This window comes from Gobio gobio (genome assembly GCF_949357685.1).
Source record: "Gobio gobio genome assembly, chromosome: 11".
Taxonomy (NCBI): Eukaryota; Metazoa; Chordata; class Actinopteri; order Cypriniformes; family Gobionidae; genus Gobio; species Gobio gobio.
Genome location: NC_137104.1, coordinates 46,149,398 through 46,166,112, shown reverse-complemented (window position 1 = coordinate 46,166,112; position 16,715 = coordinate 46,149,398).

Below are 16,715 nucleotides of genomic sequence, written 5' to 3'. Positions count from 1 at the left end.
ATATCCATCCACTGGCTTCCTTGCTATTATATTTGCCCTGGACATCTGTGACAGAGAAATAGGGTGTCAAAATTGTACCTTTAGGGGTACAACAGCTTGTCGCTGAGGCAGTACCCTTAAAAGGACATATTTGTACCTGTTTTACTCCTAAAAGGTGCATATTAGTACCTTAGAGTACAAATACGTACCTTAAGGTCCTACTATGAACCTTTTTGTGGTAAAAAAGGTACAAATATGTCCTTTGACACCCTATTTCTCTGTGTGCAGGTATATCCCGCTTGCCTACTTTTTGTATACATTTTATTATTGTATGGACTTTTTAGCCATCTCTTTTGTCCAGGTTTCTACATTTGGGTTTGGTGCTGATTAGGGATGAAACGATTACCGGTTTCACGATAAACCACGATAAAATTTAGTGACGGTTAGAAATATAATTTAAAATTGAATTATCATTAAAACCGCGTGTAATTATCACGATTTTGAAAACTCGCTGTAAATCTTGTCCAGTCAGCGTCAGTCTGGTGCAGGCGCAGAGCTGTTTTTTGAATGAAAAGAAATGGCAGAAGGGGTGACAGCGCCGGGAGATTGTTCAGCCTTCTAAAAGGACCAAATCTAAGGCGTGGTCATATTTTGGCTTTTACAAAAGTCCTGAGGGAAACTTCATCGAAGATGGTCATCCTGTCTGCAGAACATGCCAGAAGAAAGTAGATGTAATAGGGGGAAACACTTCAAAACTACGAACGCAAGGCAAGTGGACTTTGACCTCAATACCAAAACTATGTCTGGGAAATAATAACGTGAAACGAACAAACAAATTCAGTCAAGACTAGGGTGACATTTAAGGGATAATAATCAGGGCTTGACATTAACAACCACCATTTGCGGGTGTAACGTTATTTCGGCTGAACACTACTGTAAAGTTGGCGAATTTAGGGACCATCTCTAAAGTTACATACAACATTGGTAACGTTATACACGTTTCAAACTTCAATAGCATTTGAAGAGAATGACAGTCATAAAACTGACTGTTAAGTGTTCATCTAGGTGTCAGGTATGATGAACACATTTTGATATTTAATAAAATAAACTGTCAAATCATATGGAAATATATATGCATTATTTCACCAGGATACTGTTTGGGCTCTTACACAAAATATGCTGATTTAAATGCATCATTGATGAACACTGATGAGAATATTGCTTGGGAATATATTTACAGAGATAATATTAGAGATTATTGTGGCGGAGGGGGCGTGGTTCTGCGAAGTCTGTAGCGGGAGAGAGGAACTGCGGAGACGAGCGGTGAGTAAGTAGGTCAAGTGCAGATCATTAACACCTGTGTCTCGTTCCAGTGATTGGCGTGGAGAGACATAAAAGCCGCTGTCTGGAGAGAGAGTGCAGAGAGAGACCTGACTGGGACTGCGGATCGGGCCAGAGGCGGTTCAAAAGCCTCAATCACTCGCTCTGGCCCCGGGGGGGGATCACCTCTCGCCGTCGCAGCTCACTGACGTTAAAATATTACAAGCAGAATTTGCTGACGTGTTCTCGCCCCTCCCTGGTCGCATGGACCTCATTCAACACCATGTTGAGACAGAGCCGGGCGTGGTGGTTCGCAGTCGACCCTACCGTTTATCTGAACACAAGAAAAAGGTCGTTCAGGCAGAATTAGAAGCTATGCTGGATATGGGGGTAATAGAAGAGTCCAGCAGCGACTGGGCGAGCCCGATAGTTTTGGTCCCAAAACCTGACGGCTCGGTTCGGTTCTGCGTGGACTATAGAAAAGTGAACGCGGTGTCGAAATTCGATGCGTACCCAATGCCAAGGGTGGACGAATTGCTTGATCGGCTAGGGACCGCTCGATTTTATTCGACACTGGACTTGACCAAAGGATATTGGCAGATCCCCTTGTCTCCAATGTCCAAAGAAAAGACCGCTTTCACCACGCCGTTTGGATTACACCAATTTGTCACCCTTCCTTTCGGCTTGTTCGGGGCTCCCGCGACCTTCCAGCGTCTGATGGACAGGATTCTCCGGCCGCATGCTGCATATGCTGCTGCGTACTTGGATGATATTATCATCTATAGTGCGGACTGGCAGCGGCATATGCAGCACCTGCGCGCTGTCCTAAAGTCGCTGAGAAGGGCGGGGCTCACGGCCAACCCGAAGAAGTGTGCAATTGGGCGGGTGGAAGTAAGATATCTGGGCTTCCACTTGGGTCATGGACAGGTGCGTCCCCAAATTGACAAGACTGCAGCAGTTGCAGCCTGCCCACGGCCCAAGACCAAAAAGGAGGTTAGACAGTTCCTGGGGCTAGCGGGATATTATAGAAGGTTTGTACCTAATTATTCGGACCTCGCTAGCCCGCTGACTGATCTAACTAAAAAGGAGGCGCCAGATACAGTTCAGTGGACGGAGCGGTGCCAGCAGGCTTTTACCCAGATAAAGGCTGCTCTGTGTGGTGGGCCGCTCTTACAGGCTCCTAATTTCTCACTCCCTTTTTCCCTGCAGACGGACGCCTCGGACAGAGGGTTGGGCGCTGTCCTGTCCCAGGAGGTGGAGGGGGAGGAGCGGCCGGTGCTGTACATCAGTCGCAAGCTCTCTAAGAGAGAGACGATGTACAGCACCATAGAAAAGGAGTGCTTGGCGATCAGGTGGGCCGTTCTCACCCTCCGCTATTACCTCCTGGGCCGGGAGTTCACCCTCTGTTCGGACCACGCCCCCTTGCAGTGGCTCCACCGCATGAAGGATACCAACGCCCGGGTCACCCGTTGGTATCTAGCTTTACAGCCTTTTAAATTCAAGGTGGTCCACAGGCCGGGTGCTCAGATGGCTGTGGCTGACTTCCTCTCCAGGAGGGGGGGGGGGGGGGGGGGGAGGCTGCAGGCCGGATGGCTCCCCGGCCTGGTGCGGGCGGTGGGGGTATGTGGCGGAGGGGGCGTGGTTCTGCGAAGTCTGTAGCGGGAGAGAGGAACTGCGGAGACGAGCGGTGAGTAAGTAGGTCAAGTGCAGATCATTAACACCTGTGTCTCGTTCCAGTGATTGGCGTGGAGAGACATAAAAGCCGCTGTCTGGAGAGAGAGTGCAGAGAGAGACCTGACTGGGACTGCGGATGCACCTGAGCCTGAGGAAAGCAAGCTGCTACAGAGAAACCGTTTTGGAGAAAGTTTATGAGTCAGAAAACGCCCACGTGCGTCCTTTGTGTTTGTGATATACTGAGTTTAAAATAAAGAAACCGCAAGTCCCAGTCTCACCGACCCCGCCTTCTTCCTTCTCCCCACACGAACATTCTTCACAATTATATTTACACAAAATGATTATTATGATTATTATTTATGCGTTATGCGTTGCTATTGACGTCGGCCATTATAAGGAAGGAAATCCCACAGAATAGAATCTAGCTTAAAAAAGTGTATAGAGCTGCTTTAGTTATGTGTTGTTAACTTGTTGAAATGTTTTAAGTGTGTGCATCTGTTTTTTTTTTTATTAACACTTTCATCTCATTTGAACAAAACCGTGATAATATTGATCACCGTGATAATTTGGGTCACTATAATCGTGATGTGAAATTTCCATACCGTTTCATCCCTAGCGCTGACCAATATGGAAACTGGCACCACTATTTTGAGAAAACCTCACGAAACCTCCATACTGGAGGTTCATAGTGGCAGCTTTGAGTTCGACACAATGCTGCAACTGTTCCTGGAAAAACAAAATTCAAGTGTTCAGAGGGAAATGACGAGGTATTCAAATGTGTTGCGCAAAGCTTTTGCAAATGGCACAAAGGCAAAAAGCAATAGAGTGGTGAAGGTATGATGTAAATTTGTAGGCCAAAACACAGAAAAAGTTCGAATTTTAGCACATTGGTGACATTGAGGTTGTGAGACTATTGTAGTTTGATTTATAGCCTTATACCTTTAGCGTTTTACTTCTGCATTTAGGCTTCATTTAGGAATTCATAAAAGTTGCATTCTTGTTGGACAATACATGCAAGTAGGTTATCATAAACTTTTGTTGATCACAGAGGTTGTTTTTTGCGATAATCCAAAAGCCTATGGAAAAATCCTATTGTTTTTTTTTGTCAAGGAAACCAGTGTGAGGCTAACTGCCTTTTGGCCTACAAAGTAGGGCCACACGTTTAATCGCAATTAACCCGAAATTACACTTAAACCAGTTTATCTTAGCGAGATTATGAAATCACAAAGACTTTAAGCGCAGTTTGTAAGTGAAGCACGGCTCTGTGATCAGTAGTAAATTCTGCTCCATCTGAAACACATCAAACATGAGAAGCATTTTTTAACCTTTTGTCCAACAAAAGACATAACAAGTTTAATAACATGTTTGGCCCCACTTTATATTAGGTGGCCTTAACTACTATGTACTTACATCAAAAAATAAGTACAATGTACTTACTGTGTTCAAATTGTATTGCAAAACACCTTTGCTGATATTGAGGTGGGATACGGGTAGGGTTAGGGACAGGTGTGGTGGTATGGGTAAGTTTAAGGGTAGGGTTAGGTGTAAGGGAAGTGTCAACTGTGTAATTACAAATGTAACTACAGAAATTAATTACAGATGTAATTACATGAAGTTATTTTTTTGAAATGTAAGTACAATGTAAAAACATGTATGTACACACTAAGTGCATTGTATCAAATGATTAATTAAAATGTTAGTACATAGTAGTTAAGGCCACCTAATATAAAGTGGGTCCACATGTTTTTACTCCAAACTCACTTCATAACGTCAGTTGAGTGTTTGAAAACATTCTTCTGTGAGATGATGTGGCTTCTTACACAGAATAAGGCACACAACGTATTATTTCTATACAGTGATAAAGGCTATGTCGATTAGCATTGAAGTATAAATATACTTTATTATCATGAAAACCCAGCGAAGGCTAGAAGAATTCAGATAAACCATTTATTGTCATATTTGTAAAGTGTTTCAATCTTCTGTTTATTCAGCTACAGTAATAGAAGTCTCACCTAGCCAGACCGTCAGACTGACGGCTGAAGGTCTGGACACCATAGTAGCTTTCATTGGTCAAGGACCCCCCCAAGGGGACGTTTGAATGACATGTAACTCAACCAATCACAGTTCGCTTTGTTCCGCGTCATGTTTAGGGGCGTGAGAATGTAAAGTCGATGTCCCTGCAATAACAGACCGGCGTGCATCTATAAATGATTAATTCAAGAACGTTGTGCAAGTTTACTGCAACAATGGAGCCGCAAACCTCACATACTTTTGAAAATACAGCATTTAGTTGATCCTGGTAAGCAACGCCGTTCTACTTCCACGAGGGAATTTGGAGTCGCAGCATTTGTTTCCAGGCGGACTGTTAAAGAACGCAACACACACATCTCGCGGACATCCTGTAGAATTCAACCAATCAGATGACAACTTCGAAACTCCTGAAGTGTTTCCAGATAAGTGTGCCATATGTATCAGACGTTCAGCCAACGCTCTGTGGGTGTGATGTCCGAGGCTGAGACTACAGCGATAGTATGATGCCCATAGGGATTTCCTGGAATGACGTGCGTCATGGTCCTTCTGGAGTTTCTGCACCACTCTATACAGTCATAATGAAAGCACATACCTCACTGTCATACCACCACAAACTCTACTGCTAGGCAACCTTTGAATGTTTAGTTACAATGTTTAGTCCTTTTGTGCAGTTGCAGGGTTAACACATTTTGTTTGCTTATATTTTTTCTTTAAGAAAAACTTACTGTTGTTGTGGCGATTAGATAATTCTGTACCACTTTACAATATGGGTGCACTAAAATGCATTCATTCATATGCACAGATAATCACAAATTAATTTATGACTCATGAAGAACTAAACCATGTATTAATGATTACTGCATCACCAACTAATGAACATTCTATATGATCAGTAGATTAAGTAAAATAACAATCATGTGCCTTAACAAGTAAAGTCATAAAATAATTAGACCTTTGCAAATCATTAGCTAATGATTAATTAAAGCAGACAACTGGAAGTTGAAATGCATGGCTTCAATCCCATTGTGATAATTAACACATTAATTCACACTATTAGTTAATAGTAATACTATAAGTTATTAGGGAATTAATACATTATGACACATTTAACTAATAGCAATTTATTGATTACTTAATCTATTAATCATATAGAATGTTCATTAGTTGCTGATGCAATAATTATTAATAAATGGTTTAGTTCTTCATGAGTCATACATTAACTTGTGATTATCTGTGCATATGAATTATTGCATATTAGTGCACCCATATTGTAAAGTGTTACCGACAATTCTTGTTCCCTAAGGGCATTTCAACAAAACATTTTGAAACTGCTTTTAGTTGCGCCTAGTGAAACTGAAATGAACTGATTTAGAAGATTCGAGCGTTATCTACATTGTTTATATTGAAGACCTGTCAAGATCATGCATTCATTACTGTGAATCATGCATGTCTTGCTGGATCTTCATGAATGTACAGCTCAACAATGTCCCGAAATTGATTAATATGGTCATGAAAATTGTGCCAAATTATGGTTTATGGTTATAGCTTGTGTTGGATATATTGTAAATGTAAAGTCATGACGTTAAGAACAATCTGCATTTTTTTTTTTTTTTTGAAGATTTTAGGACCCTTTGGTGCTCCAGGAGATCAGCATCCCACAGATCTTCATGTTCAAGACTGTTGAAACGGATTCCAGCTCCTTTCCCACTGCATTGTCACCCAGCACAACCAGTGGAAGAAGTCACTGCCATCGGACTGCTTACTCAACCAACTGGAACGTGAATACCAAACCTCTTTCCTGAGACCTTGGCATTGTTGTATATTATCAGTATATGATTTTCTAATCTACATCAGAGGTAATATAACTCATGCTAGTTAATAACAAATAATCTTTCTATTTTTTGTTTAATGCATAATAAGGTTCTTCATCTTAGTTTCAGAGAAACAACAGTTTATCTTTCCATAAGATAACGCAGCTCTTCCATAGCCACACTCAACTTAATCACATGTATTTTATGCATCTTATGCACTTTATTCCTTTATCATTCATTGTATTCATTTAGTAGTTGTGTTAGTTATTCTTGTTTATCTTTGTTAGTAAAATGTATTTTATTACAAGTGTGTCTTCCTTGTACTGTTAATACAGAAGAGGCTCTACAAGTTAGAAATCTCACCAATCTTTCAGATAAATCAGCTGACCCACTTTACATTCAATCTAAAATGATTGAACAGCCTCCTGCTTGGAGTGTTCTCAAATACCCCTTTTCCACCAGAATGAACCGGGTGCTAGTTCAGAGCCAGTGCTAGTCACAGTTCAGAGCCAGTGCTAGTCCCAGTTCATAGTTGGTTCAACTGAGGAGCCTTCTAAGAACCATTTGCTTTTCCACATGCTAGAGAGCCACAACAGAGCCGGGTCTAATGTCACTGTATACGTCTCATCTTTCTCAGCAACGCTAGCGAGGCAGCGGGAAACACAAACACAAACACACGCATGAGTGAATCAAAAGCATAAGGAGTCATATGCTCTCACTGGACTCGTTGTCATGCGGCGATCGATCTGCACAGCACTGCTGTGAACAAGCCTTCCATCAACAATGCAAACGTTGCGTTTCTATTGATTCAAATGGCTTTACGATCCTACATCGGCATCAAAACACAACGAAAACCCAGGGAATCCAACGCATTCATGCAGTTCGCCGTAATTTGTATAGACAAAGATTACAAACGAGCAGCAGCTGTTAGCTGAATTAGTTGCTATTTCAAAAATGTCGGATCTCAAGTTTGTGTTCGTCTTGTTGACCCTGCCCCCAGCGCCTGGCGTAATTGGTTCTTACTTCTAGCCCAGCAATGTTTTGGTGCTACTTAAGAACCACTTTTCCTGGCTCGGAGCTGGTGCTTTGGGTGTGGAAACACAAAGAACCGATTTGAAACTAGGCTCTGGCTCCGAACTAGCACCAGCACTGGCTTGGTGGAAAAGGGGTACACTGAAAAAAATTATTATGGCCCAATTAAATTAAGCACAATTAATTTGTGCTCGTTTAAATAATTTAAATTTAGTTTTTTGATTTTAATTTAAAAAAATTAATTGGTTTTATGGATATTGCATGTTTTTTTGTTTAAATTGAGATAAAATAAATTGATTGCGACCACTTACGATAAAATGTTTTGGGTAAATTCAACAAATAATTTTTTTCAGTGTAATAGAGCCAAAGAAAAAGACCTTGACTAGTGTCCCAAACTAAGAGAGGGGGAAGGTGGTCATTTGATGTACTCCTCACATAACCACACCTTAAGTGACGTGTGATCCAAAATTCACAACGTCAGCGGTGATGCGAGTACCAATCACTACCTTACTTAGTGTCCTTGGATGGACAAAAGTAAAATAACTACAATATAACTAAATTGTTATTTGTAAAAATTACTCAATATAGTTGCGTGGAACCACTTGACGCTACTTTTTTTAGTAAATTCAACAAGTCCTTTTTTGAGTGTAGAATTCAACCAATCAGATGACTACTTCGAAACTCCTGAAGTGTTTCTAGATAAGTGTGCCATATGTATCAGACGTTCAGCCCACGGTCCGTACGAGAGCGTCCTCTGGCTTTCATGTGGAGCAGCATTCACTACTGATCACAGGGCCGTGCTGCACTGACAAGCTGTGCAATAATGGCAGCCTTGGCCAAATCGCTTGCAGTTTATTTACAAATAACCGTGCAGCCCCCCAGAAAGTGACGTCACACCTGCACCACTCTACACTGTCATTATGAAAGCACATACCTCCCTGTCATAGAGACAGAGCGACACGCGTTATAATCACGGGGGGGTTGAACGTTTGAACGTTTGAACATTTGAACAATACAACACTTTCCATTGACTTTGTATTGCTTGAAGCAGCCTCCTTGTCATTTCTGACTTATAACAAAAAACAGAACAATGTCTAAATAAGATGTATAAGTGACAAAGTGTATAGCAAACAAACTAAACAAAACCAAAAACCCAGAAGTTTTTATAAGCTGTTGACCCAAAATACGAGCGTTTAAGGACACAAAAGTGGATACAGGCAATTGAGACAGAGCGCGACATGCTATATTACACTGAGAACTACGCCCACTGGAGGGGAACGTAATCAGCAACAGGAAATATAATATATAAAACTGACAACTGAATATTTGACTTAACAGTGACAAAATGTTTACTGCACATATAGGCATACTGAGGCATACTGAGTGCCAGAATCCCAAAATTGACCCATTCTTCCTGCTGATGCTTCACGTCTTATTGCCTGTATACACTTTTGTCTCGTTATTTTGGGTCGACAGCTTATAAAAACTTATTTCTGTGTTTTTTTAGCTTATTTGCGGTACATCCAGCTTTTTGTTCTGTTTTTTTGTTATAAGTCAGAAATGACAAGTAGGCCGCTTCACGCAATACAAAGTCAATGGAGAGTGTTGGCTTTTATTGTTCCATTAAGGCGGCATCCATTTAATAATTTTAATAAATATAATAATTTACACTCCATGTTATTATTACATCCTGTTAATGTACAACAATACTGAGATGCAAATATGTATCTGTCAAAATAAAGTATAAATTGCATGTAATTACTATTTACACATATTGCAAAGAACTGCTACTTTCATATGGTGTAAATATATCACTATATTTACTTAGTATGCTATTTCACTAAGTAAATAGCATCTACCGCTATTTGCACTTAGTGTAAATACCATCTATCGCTAAGGAAATGTTATTTTCACTTAGTGTAAATAGAATCTAGTTAGCATTTGAACAGTGTAAATAGCACTTAGCACTTAGTGCACTTAATGCAAATAGCCACTGCCAAAAATAATCTAGTGCTTGGCAGGTCTTAAAATTTGGAAAATAAAACCTCAGATGAACAACAACATGACACATCACACTGTGTCATTATTTATTTAGCAAAAATAAAGTCAAGATGTAAAAACCATGGGTGACAAAGTTAGGACACCCCATCATTCAACTGCCTGTAGATCCACTTTTAGCAGTGATAACTTGAAGAAATAATTTTCTGCATGATTTATCAGTCTCTCACATAATTTTACAACATTGCTTCAGCTTGTTGAGGTTTGTGGGCATTTGTTTATGCACAGCTCTTGCCACAGACTTCGACTGGGCCATTGCATCACCTTCATTCTTTTCTTTTTCATCCATTCTGTTGTAGATTTGCTGGTGATCTTGAGATCACTGTCTGGTTGCATGACCCAATTTTGGAAAAGCTTTAGCTGTCAGACAGATAGTCTCACATTTGACTCTAGAATACTTTGGTATTGGAGTTCATGGTCGACTTAATTGCTGTGAGATGCCCAGGTCCTGTGGCTACAAAACAAGCCCAAAATCATCACCCCTCCACCATCATGCTTCACTCTTTTGGTTTTCACCAAACTTGGCGTTGTGCATTATGGCCAGATATCTCCACATTTGTCTCCTCTGTCCAAAGAACATAATTCTAGAAGTCTTATGGTTTGTTCAGATGCAACTTTGCAAACCGAAGTCATGCTGCCATGTTTTTTTCAACACGGTCTCACACCAACTCGTCACATATTGACGCTTAGTCAGTTCCCTTCGGCATCACTTTTTAAAGCACAGGGTACCCCATTAGCGTCATTTTCTGATGCGCAGGGTACTCCAATGATTTCATTGAGAAACCTTTGGCCTCATATACAGACGTGTTGGGCATGGTTATCGTCATGATGAAATTATATGTTGGGTTATGATTTTGCCATAATGACAATTTAATCAGCCAGCATAATTTTATTTACATTTATTTTCTTTTTTTATTTACGCTATTCAGACACGTTTGAACATGTAACCCAACCCCATCCCTAAACCTACCCATTTGTATATTATAAAAAACAGGATATATCAGGCAGATACGACTGCAGCCAAAATTTATTCATAAAAGTACAAATATTCCAAGTGTTCCGAGGCTAAACGATTGACTTGTGTGAAGAAAATCCCCAAAAAAGCAATCACCGTCTCCATCCGCCGAAGATCAATAACACATTTCAAAAATTGCAGCTCGAAGAAACATTACGTCAGCTTTGACAGCATTGGCCGTCGTGTGTCTCGTGACCAATTGCGTCATTACGTCAGCTTTGACTGTAAAATGCCATTGGCTCTCGTTACCGATCGCGTCATGCTAAAGAGTCGGTGAATCATTTGAATGAGATATGACTGGAGTGCTGGTTGGATCATCATTTCAGTGATTAAAAACATTAAGATCAACTCTGTTCTTTACATAAAGATATCGTATGACTTCAGAAGACTTGGAATGCAACATGAGTTAATACTTTTATACTGTTTTTGGTCAGTTTTTGCAATAAATACCTGTGACTGTACTTTTATTTGCTTGTTATGTGTTTTATATTGTTGAGAAGTGGGTAGATTTGGGGTAGGAGTGGGGTTAGTTGCTCCAAAATATAAAAGTAGCCTATAAATATTCATAAAATCATGTCTACTTTTACAAATGCAAAAAATTAAATGCGTCTTCATCTGACGCATTGGGCAAACAACGGAAATCAATGGAGTTCCCAGTGCATCAGAAAATGACGTCAAATTGTCTGTTAAATTAATTTAATCAGCTTCTGTGAAAATGCCACAATAGCTCCATGATAACTCTTTAATATTGACTGAAGTCGTTGTAAGCTTTTGAGGTTTTTGTAAGGTTTTGGATACACTAAAAAACAACAACTGTTGAACGAACTTAATTAAATTAAGGAAAACTTTTCCATGAAATTGAATTACATTTTTCCAACAAAATCTAATTAGTTTGAAATGATTTGTTGTAATCTTACTGTCAGGGTTGTTGTAGGGAAAGGAGCGAGGACTCAAGGATGCAGAGGATAATGGGCTTTTAATGATAATAACAAAAAAAACAAGACAAAACAAGCTACCCCGAGGGGGAAAAACAGACTTGACTTGACTTGTGGGGCAAATGAACCAATAATCAGGAAACAATGTGGGCGGGGTTAGACAATAGACACGAGCACATGGCACAAAGAAACACTTGACAAGACATGTGCTCACACCAAACATGACATGAACATGCAGCTAATGAGAACTCATCAGCTGCATGTTCACACAAAACATGACAACATGACGTAGCACGTAGCCAGTGAAAAACACCAACCACGTGCTACACAACATAAGACAAAACATAACATGAAAGCACATGGCCGATGTAAACATGAACCGTGTGCTACACAGACAGAAGAGCACACGCTCACGTGACAAGACAGAGTGACAAAACAAACACGCAGAGCATGAATGTCCGAATCCCAACACAAAACTGAAACCCAAACTAAACCGAAGTGCTGGGATCCGAACACCACGCCCGCACACAAAACACAAGGACAGAAGAGCACGCAGCTCGAGCATGCTCAAAGCTGCGCGCTCACACAAGACAAGACAAACAATACAGGAGTGTCAGGGCTCTGTCACAAAACCATGAATAAACTAGACAGAAGTGACAGAACCCTGACACTACCCCCCATCAAAAGGGACGCCACCTGGCAGTCCAGGCGGGCTCCAGCGGATCTGGAGTCCTGGCAGAGGGCCAGGGCAGGACCGGAGGGACAGGGCAGGGTGGCTCCGGCAGATCTGGAGTCCTGGCAGAGGACCAGGGCGGGACCGGAGGAATGGACCAGGGTGGCTTCAGCCGATCAGGAACCCCGGAAGACAACCAGGGCGGAACCGGAGGGACAGACCAGGCAGGCTCCAGCGGGTCAGGAGTCCTGGCTGAAGGCCAGGGTGGTGCTGGAGGGACGGACCAGGCAGGCTCCGGCGGGTCAGGAGTCCTGGCTGAAGGCCAGGGTGGTGCCAGACGGACGGGCCAGGCGGGCTCTGGCGGGTCTGGATGGCTGACTGGGCCCCTCACAGGAATCAGGACGGGAGCCAGAGGCATGACCGGATGCGGGACGGGAGACATTACCAGACGTTGATCAGGGGCCGGAGACCTCACCGGCCTCGGGTCAGGGGCTGGAGCTGGAGCTGGCAGGGCAAAGCGAATGGGTGGCTCGGGCAGGGCAAGACGGCTGGGTGGCGCGGGCAGGGCAAGACGCCTGGGTGGCGCGGGCAGGGCAAGACGCCTGGGGGGCATCTCTGGGCCAGCAGCAGGCTCTGGGATGGCCTCCAGGCCATGTAGGGTGGAGGAAGCTTTCCTTCTCCTCCTCCTCCGAGAACGAGGCGGTGGTCGGGTGCTTACTGCCTCCGGGGGAGCTGCAGCCTCTTCAGCCGCCTCTAGGGGAGCTGCAGCTTCTACAGCCGCCTCTGGGGGTGCTGCAGCTTCTATGGCCGCCTCCGGGGGAGCTACAGCCTCTTCGGCCATCTCTGGGGGTGCTGCAGTGCTGACGGCTGCCTCTGGGGGTGCTGCAGCTTCTACGGCCGCCTCTGGGGGCGCTGCAGCTTCTATGGCCGCCTCCGGGGGAGCTACAGCCTCTATGGCCGCCTCCGGGGGAGCTACAGCCTCTTCGGCCATCTCTGGGGGTGCTGCAGTGCTGACGGCTGCCTCTGGGGGTGCTGCAGCTTCTACAGCCGCCTCTGGGGGTGCTGCAGCTTCTATGGCCGCCTCCGGGGGAGCTACAGCCTCTTCGGCCATCTCTGGGGGTGCTGCAGTGCTGACGGCTGCCTCTGGGGGTGCTGCAGCGTCTACAGCCGCCTCTGTGGATGCTGCAGAGTCTTCGGCCACCTCTGGAAAACCTGCAGCAGACACACACGACATGGGCAAACCTGCAGGGTGTGTTGCCCCCACTGGATTGGAGACAGATGAGGCGGGCCGGTTCTTCTTCCTCCTCCTACTCCGTTTCCGGGTCATCGGAGAGCTGGGGCTTCCACTGACTGCCGATGGAAGAGGGGAACAGTCAGTGGGATGGGACTCCGCTTGAGGTGGAGGTTCAGGCTCCCCAAGATGGAAAACGTGGTAAACGAAGTCCCAGAAACCAAGACTCCCCAGCTTCTCCATCTCCCACAGGCTGAGAGGTTGATCAAGACAGATGTTAAAGACATCCTTAATCTCAGCCTCACTGTACGCCAGGTGGTCCACTTCTATGAGGAAGTCGCACGCAAAGTCTCTCACGTCAGTCCCCTGCTGACGGATGTAATTGGCATTTACATGCTGGACCAACAGCTGGCGGTTGGAAGGTACAGTGGTGGGAGAAGGAAAAAGGAAGATGCCCATTGTCTGCTGAGTCCTCTTTTTGGCGGAATCGTACTGTCAGGGTTGTTGTAGGGAAAGGAGCGAGGACTCAAGGATGCAGAGGATAATGGGCTTTTAATGATAATAACAAAATAACAAGACAAAACAAACTACCCCGAGGGGGAAAAACAGACTTGACTAGGCTTGACTTGGCTTGACTTGGCGGGAGCAGGAAAACATGAGGTACATTTGACAACGAAGTAACGAAGGAAGACAGGTGGGGCAAATTAACCAATAATCAGGAAACAAGGTGGGCGGAGTTAGACAATAGACACGAGCACATGGCACAAAGAAACACTTGACAAGACATGTGCTCACACCAAACATGACATGAACATGCAGCTAATGAGAACTCATCAGCTGCATGTTCACACAAAACATGACTGTCACATGTCTGTCTTGTCCTGTGTAGCACATGGTGTTTTGGTTTATTTCTGTGTCCTGTGTGCGCCTGTCATCTGTCTTGACCCCACCCCTTGTTATCCGATTATTGGTTAATTTGACACACCTGTTGTTTTCACATTACCTGCCTGATTTGTCACCCTTTATATCCTTGGTGTTTCCACAGTCTAGTGCTTGATCGTCGTCTTTAGTGTTTGGGTATGTTTTCCTGTTCTCTGGCTCCCTGTTCCTGACCCTGTTCATCTGTCTTTGTTATGTTTGGTTTTCCCCATTGTGGGCTTTGTTTTGTGTTTATTTTTATTTTGTATTCATTAAAACTACCATTTTTTCCCTGAATTAGAGTCCTCGTCCCTTTTCCTCATGCCGAACGTGACAGAACGATCAAGCCAACAGAGGACTCATCAGGAGAAGGTTTTGTTTTGTCCGTTTCCTCCCATGGAACCTCTTACCCGACTGCAAGTGATGTGGTATGTTAACTCCCATTACATACGCCAGCAGGGAGTTAACGTGAGAGAGTTTGCTTGGGCCTTCCTCATCAGGGTGGATCATTTGGACCTAAGTGATGCAGAGAGCAAGGAAGTTTTTAATCTTTGTCTTGACATGCCCCTTGATCCGGAGGAGATGGGGAGGATGGGGGTTCTTGACTTTTGGGAGTTCATAGACCATCTTGACCCCAGCCCTCCAATGACCATGGTTCGTGTTCCGGTGGTTCCAGTTCCTGTGGAGTCGAGCCCAGCGATTCCGAAACGGAGGAGAAGGGCATGGAGGGAACCTGTTCCAGTGATCCCTGTTCCGGTGGTTCCAGTGCCGGTGATCTCAGTTCCGGTGGTCACTGTTCCGGTGGTCCCTGTTCCGGTGTTCCGGTGATCCCTGTTCCGGTGGATCGTGTTCCGGTGGTCCCTGTTCCGGTGGTCCCTGTTCCGGTGGTCCCTGTTCCGGTGGACTCGGTGCCGGTGGACTCGGTGCCGGTGGACTCGGTGCCGGTGGACTCGGTGCCCGGACTCGGTGCAGGTGGTCTCTAAGCGGAGGAGGAGAAGGAAGGCTCCCTCTGTGACGGCTCCGGGGGTCTCAGTTCCGGGGGATCCAGTTCCGGTTCCGGTGGACCCAGTTCCGGTGGTCCCTGCTCTGACTGCGCCGCCCAGACGCCCTGCTCTGACTGCGCCGCCCAGACGCCCTGCTCTGACTGCGCCGCCCAGACGCCCTGCTCTGACTGCGCCGCCCAGACGCCCTGCTCTGACTGCACCGGCCTGGCGTCCTGCTCTTCTCGCGCCGCCCTGGCGCTCTGAACTCTGCGGGCCGCCCTGGCCGCCTGAACTCCGCGGGCCGCCCTGGCCTCCCGAAACTCCGCGGGCCGCCCTGGCCGCCTAAACTTTTGGTTTCCCCCTTACCGCCCTGGTCTGTCCCTCCCGTCCCTCCCTGGTCTGTCCCTCCCGTCCCGCCCTGGTCTGTCCCTCCCGTCCTGCCCTGGTCTGTCCCTCCCGTCCCGCCCTGGTCTGTCCCTCCCGTCCCGCCCTGGTCCGTCCCTCCCGTCCCGCCCTGGTCTGTCCCTCTTTGGTTTCTGATGGAGCGTCTGGAAGCCGCTCCTTGGAGAGGGGGTAGTGTCACATGTCTGTCTTGTCCTGTGTAGCACATGGTGTTTTGGTTTATTTCTGTGTCCTGTGTGCGCCTGTCATCTGTCTTGACCCCACCCCTTGTTATCCGATTATTGGTTAATTTGACACACCTGTTGTTTTCACATTACCTGCCTGATTTGTCACCCTTTATATCCTTGGTGTTTCCACAGTCTAGTGCTTGATCGTCGTCTTTAGTGTTTGGGTATGTTTTCCTGTTCTCTGGCTCCCTGTTCATCTGTCTTTGTTATGTTTGGTTTTCCCCATTGTGGGCTTTGTTTTGTGTTTATTTTTATTTTGTATTCATTAAAACTACAATTTTTTTTTTCCCTGAATTTGAGTCCTCGTCCCTTTTCCTCATGCCGAACGTGACAATGACAACATGACGTAGCACGTAGCCAGTGAAAAACACCAACCACGTGCTACACAACATAAGACAAAACATAACATGAAAGCACACGGCCGAT